The following is a 15793-nucleotide window of genomic DNA, read 5'->3' on the forward strand; positions in this document are numbered from 1 at the left end:
TTTTAGGATAATATAATGTGTCTTTGGATCTTTGAATGTAATATTCTGACTCCCCAATAGTAACAGATTGCTTCTGACTGTATCATAAACACCCCCAAACCAGTATAAAACTCGATAGATTCCATTCCCATAGAAATTGTCTCATTTATAATAGCTTTTACAAAGACATCGGGCATTTCTGCCCAAAAAATGAAGTAGGGACTATGGTTGGTAATTGCTCATTGACATGATGGAGACAGCCTTCCTAGTTGCCATTTTGGTTTCTTTGCTTTCTTTTGTATGGACAGAAAAATCTAATTTAGGACCTAGAAGTAAATGAGGTCTTGTCATTTTATTTCCTGATTCATCATCTTATATTAGACAGACTTGGAGTTATATTCAAAATGATATTATGTAACCCAATGAAGCACAGCATAACCTGTCATATCTTAATATAATAAGATATGATGTATTGGAAATCATTTAAAGCAATCACTTCATTTCAGGTTGGGTACCTACTATTGATTCATGTGGAATCTTATCCTATATTAATTTTGGTAAGAGTAAAACAATGTTACTAGAGTGAAAACCCTTCTCAAATTTTTGTAAGGTGAATGAATATTTCTGTATCATTGCTAAAATTGTATTAGTACCCTGAATAGATATAAATACTCACTTTAATAGAAGTATTTGTATGTATCCTTCTTTTGCACCTTTTTTTTCCTGTTTTTTTTTAAACCTTACTTTAGATATTAGAATGTAGCTAGCAGCTAACAAGCATTCAGTAATTAATAAATGGGTATATGTTCTGTACCATGCATATACATTTTAGAGATGAATATATACAGCCAAGTGCAATAATATATTGTATTCTTATTGGACTTATATTTATTGGACTTGCATTCTCATTGGACTTTCTTAAGTAATCATTTACAGCAAATTTAGGAGGTGGAAGTTAGCAAGAGAAAAGTTGGGGCCTACAGTTTGCTAGACAGTAGGATAAGTAAAATAAGCTTTCTTGGCATTTCTAGTTCTAAAAATCTAAAATAACATTATCATATATAATTTTCTATATATTTGTTGTAATATTTTCTTAAGGATATGGTAGCCTCTATTATATGTAACTATAGCTGTTTTGTAATATTTTATACCATCTAACTAAAATACTCATAAACTTAGATTAAATTGATTTAACTATCTAGGAATATAGCTATACAGGTAGTTTTGTGACATAAATCTGAGAAAACATTATTCTGTGAAGTTGAAGCTGTGGGCTGAGGCAGAATATACTATAAGAAATTTTCTTCTTCTTCCTTTCATGTGTCATAATTATATCAAAGAGATGCTGTTTTATCTAACTTAAAGAGGGTGAAACTTTTCAGTAATGTTCACAATTTGTTTCCCAAGTAGTTAGGGATTTTTCACTCTGTACTATAATCCATTATTGCCTGTCTTCTACAACAAATATGTGTCAGTCTTTGAAATGTTACCTAAGTAATTATACATATGAATGATGAGTAAAGTTACATATTTGGGAAAATTAATAAAGATAAAGTGCTAATCCTTGTATAGCTAATCCTTGAGCTAATTAGATTATCAGAGGGATATATTTTACTTACATACATTTTCTGACATATTGAAATTCCAAGCTACTTCAAATTACAGATCTTAAAATATCATACCAATGGATAGTAAGTTAACTATCTGCTTTAGTCATCACATTTGTGGGAGTTAAGTGATTTAACAAAATAAAAGACCCAAGAAGCTTGACTAGGAAAAGTACATAAAATGGAACATTTCTAGTTGAAGATCTAAGGAAGAGATTCTAATGCTAAATAAGTTAACAGAAAAAAAAAAAAAAGACCAAATAAAATGCCACTTCATTCTTTAGCAGTAAATTGAACATTTGAATTAAGTCTACTTTGTTTTAATGGTCAGTAATTCCTAAATTACAAAGTACAATGCAATGAAACTTCCACCAGAGACAAAGAGCTTACCTTTGACAAATTCATCTTGTAGAAATTAGCAGTGATGTTTAAAAGTGGGTAATTTGTAGGATAAATAACAATGAAGCTATATTTTGGAGAACCATTGGAGTCATTAACCTCTGTGGTGGATATTGTATAGAAAAAAAATGATGCTACTTCCAGAGTAAGGCACTTATTTCTCTGGTTTCTAGGAATGTTGCCTACTGATAGCCCACACGTATGACTTTCTCATTGACCCTGCCCAAATAATTTACCTTTCTGAAGGATGAACCAGCTCCTGGGAGGCAGCTTACATCTATTGACTATTACCTGCAGGTATATAAGATTCCCCTTATTTGTCTTAGTTGCAACACTCTGAAGAACTTCTCCAGCTTTCCTGCCCTGTGGGATCAAATGAGTTCTCTGTACAGCTCCTCTCTGACTTATTCTGCTTTCCTTTGCAAGTTTTGTTTCTGAGTTCCCTTCTCTTTAAGTTTCATAAACACAGATTTTCCTCACGTTCTTTTTATCAAGAAACCAAAACCATGACAGTTGGTGAGAGGAGTGGTCTGAAAAACACACTGCAACATGGTTTATAGAAATAATTAACTCCTGGTTGCCTGCCACAGTAAGTATGATTGTTTAAAGGTGTTGAGTTGATATACTATGCTGAAAATGAATGTTCCTTAGAGGTAAAATGTTTCAGGCAGCATAATAATACCGAAATCTTATTATAGCATCTATAGAATTAGTTGGTTGTTGCTATAGGCAATAGATACCTTAACCAAATAAAAGTTTCAGGTGATTATTCAGCAATTAAGTCAGAATGTCAGAGGGTCTTCTTGGGGAAAAAAAAAAAAGATCTTGTTTCTTTCAACTAGAGAGCATTAAAGCAGATAAGTAAGATGAAGACTTTATCAGAAAGATAGCAGCTTTCCAGAGTTGTTTGAATGATCAGGCCCAGAAGTCATGTAGATCAGGAAGAGATTGCCTCTTGAGTGTTGGCATAATTTGGTACCTTAGAGAACCTTAAACAATTTTCTTTAATCTTCTGAGCTTGGGATTCTCACAGCTAACCTTCCATAAACAAAATGAAGTGGCAAGTCCTTTACATAAAGGAGAGTTTATAAATAGGGAACTAGTTTCTTTGCTCTAGAATTTAATGATAGGGAAAGACCCTGTGGAATGGTAGTGACCTATATTTAGGATGGCTCTTGTAAACAGAAGTTGTTCTCAATTCATGAACAACAAATATCAGCATTTGAAGAGATCAAAAGGCTCAAAGATGTGGGTGTGACTATTGTTTTCAGTTGCTGCTTTTGAACCTAGTGGGCTTCCATTGACTGGTTACTGATCTACTGATAGCTACAGCTGCCAGTGTATCCAACTTTCCATTAACAGACTGGTGCTTAAACCCTTGATAAAATATAATCTTCCTATGATATCAACCAGAGAATTGGGAGATTCATCTTGAATCTAATATGCCCATATTTTGGGTATGCATGTACCTGCAAATTTTGCCTCAGATAACTTCATTATTTGAGGATTTCAAAGTTGACCTGCCAATATAGGACTAACATGTAAGTAATCTACATGGTGATGATCACAACCACAATATTATAACCACTGATTCTGTCAGTACCACACTGTTCAATTGTTGCTAGTTTGAAGACACATTAGAACGGTTTATCAAAAGTACAGTTAAAGAGCTGAGCAGGTTTTGAGATGATAACCTGAACGGCTGGATATTATACTCCAGAATAGACTATGAACTCTAAATACCATTATACAGTAGACATCCTTCATATGAAATAATGAGAATGGGAATTAATAGATGGAAATTAGAGTGACAACACTTAACAACACTGTAAAGTGAAACTCTAGACACATTGTTATAACAATCACAATTGTAGTTGAGTGTTTTGAATGTTAAGTATTTTGGAAATTGCAAGACTCTTTCTGAAATTTTATTACAAATAATTAGGGACTAGAATGGTTTCTCAAGATAATTTTGAAAGAGAAAAATATATACAGAGCACTGCTATACCATATTTCAGTAATTTGCTTAAATCTTTAGTGGTCAAAACAGGAAGATACTGTGAAAAGTTAAATAGAAAATTATAGAAATCTATAATTAAATATTCACGGTCCCCCTGGTGGTGCAGGGGTTAAGTCTTGGCCTGTGAAGCTATCATCAGTCACTGCAACACAACTTCAATCTCCAGCCAGGGAAATAACCCATATGGCACAGCAGGCTTCTCTTCCTGCCTCATCCACTGCTCCCTTCAGCAGTGTATTTCAGTAAATACATGTGTTCTGCACCCCACTCTGCCTCTGGTGAATCCAGCACCTATACCTTTAGTCTACACCATATATCTAGTATACATAAATAAATAAAAACATCTAAAAATTAATCTTCTCTTATGTAATCAGTTGATGTTTGGTGATAGAATAATTCACAAAGAAATAGTTTTTCTAACAAACAGTGTGGGAAAATTAGAAATCCTTTAAAAATCAATCTTGACCCATATCTTGGAGCATATACAAATATTATATCAAAATGGATTATATAACCCAAAATAAGATCTAAATTTATAGCAATATTAGAAATGAAAGAAATGTTTGTTACCATGAGTTGGCAAGTGTTTTATTTATTTTTTTAATTCTAATGAAACATGATTCATAAAAAGAATAATAAATTGGCAATTATACACTTATGAAATGTTTGCACCTTTAAAGATACCAAAGGTATAATACAGACAGATGCATATTGGAAGAAAACTGTTAAATAAATCTGATAAAGGAATTGTAGCCTGAGCATGTAAGAACTCTCAAAATATACAAACAAAATGTTACAATAGACAAGGGAAAAATCTTTGAGTAAATTTTTGTCAAAGAATTACAAATGACAGACACGCATTTCAAAATGTGCTCAATGCCATTTATAATTAATGAAATCCAAGTTAAAATGAAAATGAGTCATTGGTGCATGCTTATTAGAATTGCTAAAACAAAAAATCTGACAAGTGGTGACCACAATATAGAACTACTGAAAAATGTTTCACATTGTAAGCTCCAGTGGTGTCTTCAGGGATATATCTCCAACACCAAGGAAAACAAATGAGAACATAAACAACTGGGACTACATTTTTTAAAAAAAATTCTAATGAAACATGATTCATAAAAAATATAATAAATTGGCAATAATTTATGAATTGGTTGCACCTTTATGAAATGGTTGCACCTTTAGAGACACCAAAGATATTATACAGACAGACACATACTGGGAGAAAACTGTTAAATAAATATGATAAACCATGAAACTATCACTAAAAGAAAAATACTGAATGAGAGAAAATATTTACACACTACACATCTAACAAGGGGGCTGATATTAAAGATCTACAAATAATTCATACAACTGAGCTAAAAGAAAGCAAATAGTTCAATTAAATAACTGACAGAGTGCTAAGCAAGCACTCTCCAAATAAAACATATGGATGGCCAATACGTATGAAAAAATGTTCATCACTACTTGTTGTCTCCCCCTCTCCTCTACCCTCTCCCCTTTGAGATACCACCTCACATTGAGAAACCACCTCACATTGGCTTAACTGGTTCAGCACCTATGAAAGCAGGGTAGAGGTGTCTAAACACATTAAAAGTAAATCTAAAATACAACCCAGTAATTCTAAGCATCTACTCTGAAAATCCAAAAATACTACAAAAAGGAAATTGCACTTCCATATTTATTATAGGACTATTTACAGTACCCAAGCTATGGAAACTACCTAAGTGCCAAAAAACAAAAGTGTGCAACAAGTAGATGTGGTAAGTATACAAAATGGAATGCTATTCAGTAATCACAAAGATAAACTCATGCCATTTACAGCAGCATGTGTGGAAATAGGCGGGAAACTGTTAACTCAAATAACTCAAATGGAAAATGTTAAGTACAAATGCATTCACTTAATGTAGAATATGGAGAAACCTATCAAAGTGCCACTTAAAGACATGGTGAAGAGCTGACCTTTGAAAACTGATTATAGAACTGAAATATCCAGAGGTGGGAGGGATTGGGGGAAGAATCAGAACAAAAAGCAAAGGACGCACAGTGGACTGTGATGATCAATTATGGGGGGGGGGGTTTGGTGGTGGGTGCAGTACAATGAAAATACCTGAGGGTAGGGATCTTACACTTGTGAAATACCAACAATAATGTAAGCCAATGTCACCTCAATTAAAAACAAAGTAATTTTAAAAAGAAAGTTTTCTCTGAAACACTAAATAAGGATCTATTGAAAATTTTTCATTGAATTGGGTATAATTGAAATTATGTTTGTGGACCCTTCCTGGTAGCTCAGCACTAAGAGGTTAAAGCCACTTCAGCATGATTTCCATCCCATCCCGGAGGTGACCCACATGGCACGGCAGACCTCTCCTGATGCACCCTCTGCTCCCCTAGCAATGTACTTCACCAGCTGGCCTGTTCTGCTCCCTACTCTGTCTCTGGTGAATTCTCTCACCACCCCTGCACCTCTGGCCTGTAGCTCAGTTCAGTTTGCATAAATAAATAAATAAATATTTTTAAAAATTACTTTTGAAAACCCTTTTTAAAATTTCAAATGCTGGGCCTCCCTGGTGGCGCAGCGGGTTAAAGCACTGCACTAAGAATCTAAAGCCACTTCCGCATGAGTTCGATTCCCGCCGGCCCGGGAGGTGACCACATGGTGTGGCAGACCTCTCCTGACCCGCCCGCTGCTCCCCTCAGCAGTGTACTTCGTCGATCTACCTGTTCTGCTCCCCACTCTGTCTCTGGTGAAGCCTCTCACTGCCCCTGCACCTCTGGCCTGTACCCCAGTTCTGTATGTATAAATAAATAAATCTTTAAAAAAAAATTTCAAATGCTGACTTACAGTAAAAAGAAATATGCTGAGGCATAGTCTTCCAATATTTCATTGATTGCAGTTATCTGACATGTGATAAGTAGTATTCTTACTACATATAGTTTGGAGAATTACTGTAATGAACCTAAATATTGCATTGTTATGACAATTTTTATTCCAATTACCCTGATGAAAATGTCACATTTGTTTTGCAGTTTTTTGGAGCACATGTGATGATGTTAAGACTGCAATATTCTATTAAATAATGTGGAAGCAGCATCTGCTTATCATCACTGAATATTATTAGTGATAGAGCTGCTTTGTATAAAATACTGATAGCTTTGTAGATATTTCCAGCCATAAAAATAGAAGCAAATATGTGCAAATTGAAAAACAGTGATTTTTAAGTATTGAAAAGTACAGTCAATATCCAACATTCTCCTGAAAATATCTTTACTCAAATGCCAAAGGGAAAACTATTTTGAATGTGAAAAGGGTAATGCAACCTATAAAAGCACTAGGAAAATTACTAACCACATTTCTAACTAATCATACTGATCACCAAGAGTGAATGATAGAAGTACATGAAATTTGGGGAAAGATAGAAGTTATATGAAAGCAACATTATTGCTTCAGAAGCTGAGATTGTGTCTATCAAAACAGAAGGACAAATATGGAACATAACATTCAATTAATAATATCAAGTTTTAAAATAAATCAAATTCACAAATAACTATATGATGAAAGAGACTGAATTGGAGCTGAAGAGATAATGAATAATAAAAGATAACTGAAAGAGAAATGTAGACTTTTATCCTGTATGTACCTTATCAAATCAAAGGAGGAAGTCCCTGGAACTTCCAATATTATAGCAGGTTGATCAATGAATAGGTGATAAACTGTATTTGCAACACACCTATGACATTAAGGAGGTGATGGTCTTGTGGGACTGAGCCTTAACCTGTGGTAATCCTATGCTGTCTCTGGTTAGATAGTATCAAAATTAATTGACATGGAAGGAGGACATTTTACTGACTTCGTAGAATTACTTGTTATAGTACACCTTTCTCTCATTCTGGGATTTGGTTGCTAAGAATCTTAATTTTCAACACTTTGGAAATACTGTTTTTGTAATGGCATGGTGTAGGGAACTGTTTCATTATGTTTCCTGTTGTTTCCCAGAGCATCATTTTATAGTCTTTAAAAATACAAGATCCTCTTTCCAAGTTAAGTCACTGATTATTTGCTGGTGAAGAAAACTTGCCAAGAATGGTAATACAGATCTCATTTAAAGGTATAGAGTATTGTGTCAAAAGTCATGGGTCTCTTTATGAGATTAATCAGTTTACTGTTTTATAAATCTATTTTTACTGGCAGGTGTTCAGTGAACCATATGTTATCTTGACTGCTCCAGTGCAATTGCAAAATCACCTACAAATAAAGCATAATTACTGGTTAGTCTCATTTTTTTCCAATCTTTTTATTTTTTTACTTAATTTTATAACATTTATTGTCATAGTCTCAAGCTCAGAGTCCTTCCCTTATTGTGTATAGACAATTAATGACTGCATTAAAGATCTTTTCATTCAGTTGCTTTTTTATGTTACATTGAAACAAAATTCTTAGATGTTCCATCTTTTTACTTAATCTTACATGTATATTATGTGTAATTTCCATCCTTTTCACTAAATTATGTAGCATTGTAATTTTGTATACATATACATTTTTTTAAATTTCCTGTACTGATTATTCCAGCCTTCTTTTTTGTATTATTACTATCTGAATATGTTTCTAATGATTGCTCAGTTCCTCTAAATAAGTTTTTTCCACTTCGTATGGATTGTGACTTTTTTTCTTAATAGCGAAAGAGAGCCCATAACTAGGTTACATTAGTAATGCGGTTATAAGATCTTTGAAACAGAGAAAATAAAATTTATAATGATATCTTAGTCTTTTAGTTATCTGGACCATTAACATTCACAAATGAATATCAAATTCTACATCCTTTAGGTGTAACATGATGAATAACTATGGATGGACTTAATTATTACTCTTCCTTAACACAGAGTAAAAAGAGTTATCGTTATTTGCCTTTTGTCATGCACAGTTAGATTCTGATAAAATTTCAGTAGCTTATACTCTGAAAATTTCCCTTGAGGTCAGATTTTAGTTAGATGAACAGAATGCATTTAAAGCTGAGAGAGGAAAACAGAGGTTGAATGTGTGCATGTGTTAGAATTGTAAAGATGAGACAAGAAAATGAAGTGTAACTCAAAAATACTGGGCAAAGAACAACAATTACTGTAAGGTATAAGATAAATAAAATCAAACTGTTAGAGAGCAGAGAGAATGGCACCCCAGAATCTCCAAACCTGCCCTTTCCAAATAGATTCTATAATCCACTGTATCAATATAAAACATATTATAGTACACAAGACCAATAATGGAAAGAACATTTAATATAATTAATGTGCAACAAAGAAAAGACAAAAAATAGAGGTTCTGAATCAAACACCCAAGTTACCCATGTCCTCATGGGTAAATGTCAAGCCAAGCAGTGTTGGTCCAAAGCAGGGTCACTGAATCCTGAAACCTTATCATGGGTCTAAGACATATTCTGGTAGGGATCCATACAAAAGGGCAGCTGCTTTGCATGTCTCTGTGCTCCCTGAGGGTTCCTTCTTGATCTCCATCTTTCTTCCTTCTCCATTCTCCTCTCCAGCTACTTCACCTCCCTGTTCAACTCCATCTTTGCTTGGGTAGAACAGGAACCCTGGAACCTCTGGAACCACACCTTCTCCTGGAGAACAGCATGTTACAAAACTTCAAATAGAAGAGTTAATATTAATAACTAATATATAAAATAAGTAATTCATACAAGGAATACATTCACTCAAAATACCCAACGCAGGAAAAGTTACAAGTGTTTAATTTGTGGATTAGAATTAAGGATTACTGGTGACATGATTGATGGTAGAATTGGCTACTTTTGCATTTCTTTTTTTTTCTTCTTCTTTATTCTTCTGGAATATTATATACAATTTTTGAAAACTTTATGCTTGTGATAATGTTATAATAATTGTAAAATTTAAATGGCATGATTCCTAACTTAAGAACACTATGGAATGCCAGGTGAAATGGAGAAAAGTTAATTTTCTATTTCAGATGTTGCTTTGTTATACTGTATTTTAAGAGGGACATTATACAACAATATTCAGCATTTAAAATATGGCATTCTATATAAAAGTATTAAAGTTCCCTCTTTTCCTGTTTCCCAATAGCTCTTTTTTCACTATCACTCCTAATATAAACATACTCATGTGTTACTTTTCCATCATCATATTTGATATTTCATTTCTAGGACAAATAACTGCCCAATAGCTATTTAAAGGATCGCAGGGCACAAGAGAAGGACAATAATATGGTAAAAATGGGGCCCTCCCTGGTGGCGCAGCGGGTTAAAGCACAGCACTAAAGAAGTCAAAGCCACTTCCGCATGAGTTCGATCCCCGCCTGCCCCGGAGGTGACCACATGGCGTGGCAGACCTCTCCTGACCCGCCCGCTGCTCCCCTCAGCAGTGTACTTCGTCGATCTGCCTGTTCTGCTCCCCACTCTGTCTCTGGTGAATCCTCTCACCCCAGCCCCTTCACCTCTGGCCTGTACCCCAATAATAATAATAATAATAATAATATGGTAAAAATGAGAGAAGCAGGAACTCTTCTATGTCTAAATCCTACTGTGTACAATATCCCTGGAGGCAGTTAGTAAAAATTTCAGAACTAGATATATTTGCAGGTTACTAGTCCCTTTATTATTTTTCTCAATATAAATTCTAGAATGAGACCTGTACCCTTCTGAGAAACTATCTATAAAATGTTTGATCAAAACTCACTATCAGGAAAACTTTTTTCGTTTCCATTTTATTGTTTGTACCAATGTCACCCAAGCAAATAGCTCTCACTATTTTCAGATAATTGTTTTTTGTTTTTTTTTTTTGCCCAATTACATTATCATAGGTGCTTCTGGAGTTTGAAACCTAAATATGAGAAAGTAGTGACATTTACAGTCTAATTTGATTAGTGTAAACACACAGGAGAGTAAACCCAAAACTTCAGTAATAAAATTTAGGTGAATAGTTTATATTAGATACATTTAATAAAACAAATACTAATTTATGGGTTATTTTTTATCTTTTTATATCAAATTACTTGAAAATTGGTATATGATCTATCCAATATACTCATGGTTTGGGATTGTAAAAAATGAAGACCATATTTAAGTTAAATCTGTCTTATCATCATGCAAAATACCCATATAGTCTTTTTCTGTAGATGTCCCAAAGATTACTTTTCTGAAATAAAAAGGAAACAAAACTAATGATATATGTATAATATATATATCATTTATATATCATATATACATTTAGAAAATATATTAAATGGCAAGAAATTATTTTCTTTGCAAATATTTCTTGGATACAGTCTAACTCTCCAAATGAAATCATGTTTAAAATGTCCAGGTTCAATTCTTTTTATCACTATTTAACATTTCTATGTGAAACTGCTTTCATAACTTTATGCATCTAATAAAGCATTCTGGTTAACTACAATGGGTCAACCTATATTTCCTAGTATCTTTTGCTCATCCACCAATCTCTACATTTTGTCATTTTATTTTTTTCTCGATTGTTTTCATTGTTTCTTTATTTTCACTTCCTCATTTTCACTACTTACAATTTTATATTTCCATGATTTAAAATACTTGCATTAATTTTCACCACTAGCGTGTAAATATCATGCTGCATTTAATTGTGTAACAATATTCTGTGACTTCAGACCCTGCAAAAATCCCTTCTGTCCATCTGAAAGTTCACCTGTTGCTGCATTTTTCCATCAGAAAGTTCACCTGTTGTGTTTGGCTAGGGCTGTTCTCCTCAAGAGCTCTTATGTCTCTCATTCTTTCTCTTCCTGGAAGCCTTCCCCTGACCCATACAGCCCTGAAGTGCTGGGTTTTAATATCCCCAGGAGTGACATTTTGCTAATAAATGTGGAAGTTAGCAGATAAATTATCCAAGGAATTTACCTCAAAGTAATAAGTTCAAATGTGTTCTACATCATTTCTTTGAAGGTGTCCATTGGAATTAAATTTCCAGGTATTCACAGAGTGACCTTTTCATTAAGGTGCCCTTCCTTTTCTCCTCTCCTTTTATTGTCATTCTCCTTTGTTGTTCCTGGAATCATGTCCCTCGTAAACAATATAGACTTCATTTTCAAGCAAATTTTTGAGTCAGGATTTATTTTCCCAGATACTTAACTAAGAAAAATATATTGAAAGTTTTGTCTTTAAGTTAATTTTGATGTTGAAAGCAAAATGCGTATAAACATTGTGAAAAAGTTCACTCATAAGGCAAAATATCACTCATTCCTTATTATAGGAGAGCACATTAGGGAATAAAACCTTTTGATTAAATGCATTTGTTTGGAAGGTATTTTTTAGAAGTGAAAGATTTATGAATTTTGAAATATCGTGTTGCCTTCCAGTTTTCTAGTGGCTATGAATTTATTTCTGTGCTCAACAACATACTTAACAAAATATTTAGACATATTGCTCATGGGAGAGGCAAACATTCCAATAAACCTTTGTGTCTAAGTTTCAAGATAAGGAGAATCAGATCAATAATTTCTAAGATTTTGTAGGAAGTAACTAATAAAACTGGGGAGCCAAAGTCTTTGACTGCATGTTCAGGATTTTCTTGTTTCTTTTGTGTATAACATATTTTGAAGCATAAAGACATAATAATTTAGCTCTAACTGTGCGATCAATGATGAATTCTTTAAATTTATTATTTTTAATTATACTTTGGGACAGCATTTCTTATCATTCCAAATGAGTTTAGTTCTTACTCTTCATTAGAAAAAAAAATGACTTATTGACTAAGGGAACGGAGAAAATGAAATTCAGAAGTGAAATATGTCAGACTGCTTTCTTAATTTATAGAGCAGCATGACCACACATTTTTTATACCATTTGCAGCAAAAGCAGAAAAAAAAAATAACAGATGGTATGTAAGAATTTTGAGACATTTCATGACCTACTGTCCCACATGTTGGTACAGAGGCCTTTAGTCTGGCAGATTTTATGTGTACAAGAGGTACCTGCAGACTTCAGCTAACCATTTTTCTCTGAAAAAATGTAAAGTGGTTTGGCTTCATAATTATTTATTCCACAATGTTTTCTTTTGTGAAAGGGAAAGATTCATTGTGCCTGGTTTCATACATTAGTACATGCAATTCAAATATTAATTTCATACATTAGTACATGCAATTCAAATATTAATTTTAATTTTTTTATTTTTCATCAGACTTTATGGAAATTGCATGACAACCGTAGATACCATTATATTTTAAACCACACTAAAGCTGAAAGCCCAGTAAGATAACCTAGAGTTAACCCTACTTTTCACTAACACACCAATCATACCATCTGATGCCCTTTGAATAATAATAGCTTATAGACTTGTATATTTGTAGATGTGTGTTTTTGTTATAAATGTTTGTTTTATACACTAGGAAATGGTATCTGTGAGGTTAAACTTTGGACTGGCTTCTATTTCTCTATAATTCTTAGCATGATTGCCACAAATATATGTGGTACTTAAAGTTTATTGACTAAAGCAGATAATCAGTTCAGTTTATTAATAATCAGAGAAGTAAGTCCAGTTTTCAAATTTTATTATGCATCTTCTTGACTTGTTTCTCTCCATTGTTGGTAATATACAAATCGCCAGTGACTTACACTCATCAGAATCAGTTGAGAAGTTTTAATTATATATATGTGGTGTTGATTCAAACATTGCATCAATCAAAAACAGTACAATAAAAAAAAAAAGTGCTGGTGTCCTAGTCCCAACCTAGATTAATTAAATTGAATTTCTTGATGTATTTCCTAGTTAAGTATTTTTCACAGCTCCACAGTTCTTAGCAATGCACAAAATCAGGAATCAATGATGTAGACTGTTAAACAAGGTCCACCATTGACCATTTCAATCTCTATTACAGAAATCTTTTTCATTTTCAGCTCTTGATCACTCTTTTGTTCTTAAAATTTTTATCTTCTCTTCACTAGACGTAAGTGTTGCCTTCAGGGTTTTAAACATGTGCTCACTGTAAGCTGTGTATGTATGTGTGCATGTATGTGTATATACATATATATATATATTAATATTTCATTTTAGAAATCTTATTTTCCATAATGTATAGGTGTAGAAGTTTGAGAGGGGGACTCACTGCAAGCAGAATGACTTACTATGTATTCTGTTTTAGTTTATTAAATTTATTTTCTTCCTCTGTATTTTGTTTGCAATTTATTTATTTATGCATATAAGGACTAGGATACAGAGGTTGAGGGAGAGGGTGTTAGAGGATTCATCAGAGACAGAGCAGGGAACAAAACAGATGGATTTATGGAAGTACACTGCTGAGGGGGGCAATGGGTCGGGGGGGGTTCTGCCACGTCACGTGACTCACCTCCCTGACTTGGGCTTGATGTGGTGGCTCTGTATAGCCTCACAGTACTATGCTATAACCCACTGTGCCTCTTTGAATCTTTCTTAAAAAAATAATTTAAACGCATGTGCAATAATATACAGAATAGTGAAATAGTGATATTCCCAGTGTATGTTTTAATTATTTATATTTGGTGCAGTCATGGTGACCGTTTGTTTCTATTTTATATTTGAGTAAACTGCTTATCAACTTAGAAAAGCCAGAGGTAAATAGCACTGAGTACAAATCTTTTGATTTCCAGCATTATATTCAATAATAAGCCACTAGCTATTCTTTAACTATAGTTTAATGGTGCTTTTGATGGCAGAATGAAGTCTTAAAAAGAGAAAATTCAAATAAACCACAATATTTTGAACTAGTAGAATAGCTAGGAATTAAAAAGTCCTTATTGTGCTCCCGACCATATAAAAAAATTGACTCACAATGGTCTTTTAGTTTCTGCCTTCATGATTTAGGTCCTTAGTTCCGGCCTTCATGATTTTCAGAATAAATCAGTTTCTTCCCCACAAATAAATAAATAAATAAGTGGTAAGGTAATTATGGCTCCTCTTTTCAAAAAAAAAAAAAAAAGAAAGGTTTAATTTTATTTTGTTCATAATTCAATTATATTAAGTTTGAATTAATTAATATAATGGTTTTGGATAGACTACAGCAATCTAATACTACCCTACACATCTTGTTTTCAGACTTATTTCTGCCATCTATTGGCTGACTTTGCCAGCAGTAAGACTATTCCACAGAACACTGGGTTTTTAAGATTGTTTTGTGTATACAAGATAAAATAGCTATCTTATTTCGAAAATCACCATATATATATATATATTATTCTAGGATAGCCATTTTCAATTCTCTACTGTAACAGACAAAAGATAACTGAGTTTATCACATATTGCCATGTTGTTTATAAAGGCTTCAAAGAAATACTGTAATAGAACCAGAGAAGATAATGTTTCAGTTTTTTTTTTTTTTTAAGATTTATTTATTTATGCATACAGAACTGGGGTACAGGCCAGAGGTGCAGGGGTGGTGAGAGGATTCACTGAAGACAGAGTGGGGAACAGAACAGGCAGAATGATAAAGGACACTGCTGAGGGGAGCAGCGGGCCAGCCAGGAGAGGTCTGCCACACCATGTGGTCACCTCCTGGGCAGGCGGGGATCAAACTCATGTGGAAGTGGCTTTAGCTTCTCAGTGCTATGCTTTAATCTGCGCAGAGGGCTAATGTTCCAGTTTTGATGATTCTATTTTATGACTAATAGCTAATATTTATTGATCCTTTCATGCCAGGGAATATTCTAAGCCCTTTCCAAATATTTACTGTTCACAATTGCTATGTATTGTTTCTATACTTTACAAATTTTTAAGTATCAAAAAAACAAAACTAAAATGATTCTAT

Source organism: Condylura cristata, unplaced genomic scaffold (assembly GCF_000260355.1).
Source record: "Condylura cristata isolate star-nosed mole 26May11 unplaced genomic scaffold, ConCri1.0 scaffold00003, whole genome shotgun sequence".
Lineage (NCBI taxonomy): Eukaryota > Metazoa > Chordata > Mammalia > Eulipotyphla > Talpidae > Condylura > Condylura cristata.